This window comes from Apium graveolens, chromosome 5 (assembly GCF_009905375.1).
Source record: "Apium graveolens cultivar Ventura chromosome 5, ASM990537v1, whole genome shotgun sequence".
Classification (NCBI taxonomy): domain Eukaryota; kingdom Viridiplantae; phylum Streptophyta; class Magnoliopsida; order Apiales; family Apiaceae; genus Apium; species Apium graveolens.
Genome location: NC_133651.1, coordinates 188,860,395 through 188,863,252, shown reverse-complemented (window position 1 = coordinate 188,863,252; position 2,858 = coordinate 188,860,395).

The following is a 2,858-nucleotide window of genomic DNA, read 5'->3' as shown; positions in this document are numbered from 1 at the left end:
ATCGATCACAGGTTATAGTATGGAACAGGCACTACTACAAATCAAGTGTTATTACAAACCATAGTCTAATTAGTTTTACAACTTATTCAAATTTTATTACAAACCTCTAGACTAATTAAGTATCCCAAACTGTCTACCTGGAAACACACCAACTATTTACAAACACATAACCTCTGGTCAGACCTGGAACTTAAGCTTGCTCTGGCTTAGCTGAAATATTAGAATAATAAACAAGTATGAGCGAAAGAAATGCTCAGCAAGCAGTATAAAGTTTGTAAATGAACAACAATAACAATATCTGAGTAAAATCAGAAGCTGATATAAACTTTAAAGTTTAAGCGACAGTTTAATAAAACACAATTATGCACTATGCTGTTCCTGATGATCAGTCATGAAACAACACCGGTATCCCGCAGCCATACCGTAAATATAGGTATCGATATCCCGCAGCCATACCGTACCTATTGGATATCCATGAAGAAGGCATATATTCGCCTAGCAAGATATTACACTTTCGTATAATAACTCACGCTGGACCGGTGCCTCGGTCTCTTGTGTTAACCAAGAATCAATTCACAAAACAGTTTTGATTAAAGGAGTCGGATCAATGACATCCTTATCAATTCAACTCCCCATGTCACATGGTCCGGAGTTATCTCAACAACTGATGGCGAAATAACTAGAATAATTAGTTATTCGCTAATCTCAATTCAAAGTTTCACTGTATAGAGTATATCTGGATAGTATAGTTATTCATTGTCTATCGAATCAAAAGGTTGGTTCTAGCAGAATGATTGCTAGAATACGAGAATGTCAATAAATATAGGAATATTGTTATTCAATATGCTATCAAAGTATTTATAACCAGTTCTTATATTTGAATATGTAAAACAATAAGTTATTCTGAATTTAGAATAGGGGAGAATACTTGCATAATATAGTTCTAAATGAACATCACTTGAACGATAAGTGAAGTTAGGGTACTTGCCTGGTATGCTCAATAACCTCTTACTTTAACTCTGCTTCTAACTGATGGCTATTATCTTCGTCTAACACTTGACTGCACTCCTTGCTACTCGATTCTATAAACAAAAGGACTATCTTAATTGACAGAACTAAACTCAATCGACGTAACTATACGTCTTGACATCTACCCGATCGTTTATAATTAGCATGGCATTTTAAAACTGAAACAGATAGCATGTATATCACGTAACACGTAATCATGGTATTCGTATAACACGTACTCACATATTTCATGTAACACATAAGTCAGATCATTAAAAGGTACGTCTCAGTGCGTTCAGAATGAAAATCAGTTCAATATTAGCATTTATCGATCAAACACCGACTCAAATTGATACACAAATCAAATGACATTGCAATACAATAGAAATTAGGTCTCAAAATTATTTTTATTGGAAGCGTAATATTTTTCTGAGTCTGTACGCGTTCGTTTCGTATTAAACGGACGAACGGTTTAATTATTATGAATAAAATAAGAAATAAATAGATTTAAATCAATTAATAATAATATTAATTGATTTTTAAATACCAAAATATAATTTTTAAAACCTTAAAATAATTTTTAGAAATTATTCGAATTAATTATAAATAATTTACATTTATTTAACTATTTATAAATAAAATTAATTGATTAATTGATTTTTAATCAATTAATTAAATTCATAAATAAATAAATAAAATGAATTATAAATAATTAAATCAAATGGTATTTTTAAAAATAATTAAAGAAAATAATTTTTAGAATTTAAAATAATTTTAAAATAATTATTAAATGATTTTTGAAATTAAAATAAAGGATTTTCAAAATAGAAAATGAATTTTGAGAATAAGTAAAACAGAAAATCCCACAAACAGGTTTTCAGTTTGGGTTTTTGGAAATAACAGATCAAAAGCGGGTTGGAGACAAAACTGAACGGGTTGCCAGAAAACCCGGCCGGGTCGCCAAGAACAACCCGCCGGATTTCTGGAAAACCCAGAAACCGGTGAGTTTTTCCGGCCAACTCGGAAAACTCCGACGAGACGGTAACAGTCCCAAACAATCTCATTTCTCTCTTCTTTCAGTCCCAACTTATTCTAAATCACTCCAGGATTTCAATTCAAACAACAACACTTCTAAATCAACCCTCCAGCGTCGATTCCGATCGAAGTCCGAACAACACCGGCGGAACTCCGATCAAACTCCGAATCGGGTAAAAACTCAACCAAAAACAATGAAACGATTATCAAAATAAAGCTCAGATCATTTAGAAACTATCTCAATCATCAGAATTTATCAAGAACATCAGGGTTAATCAAAAATTCAAAATTAAAAACTCAAAAATACAAGAACTCGTCGATATACATCCGGGACTTAAACAACTAAAGTAAACATATAATTCGACTCCAATAAGCATTTTAAAGCTATTTGTAAACTCAGAATCAATCAACAGTCACTGAAAAATCAAAACGAAATTCAAGAACATAAATCAAAAAAGCGATTTTGCAATATACCCCACCTCAGATTCTGAAAATGGTATCAATAGATAGAGCTCGTAATAAGGATCGTTTTGGTGTGCAGAGCTTTCGATTTGGTTCCCAGAATCAATCAAAAACAGTGATTCAAGTTTGTGCAGAGAATTTCACCCCCAAAGCTGTTCTTGGTGTTGTATGAATTTCTGATTTTTTTTTTATAAAATAAAAATAAATAAATAAACAGTTCAGCTATTTATATTAAATCTGAAATTATATCCCCAAAATAAATTAAGGGTGTTTTTATCCCTAAATTACAATAATTAGGGCCCCAAAATAATAATTACGGGGAATAATTTTAAAAATGATAAAATACAAAATTA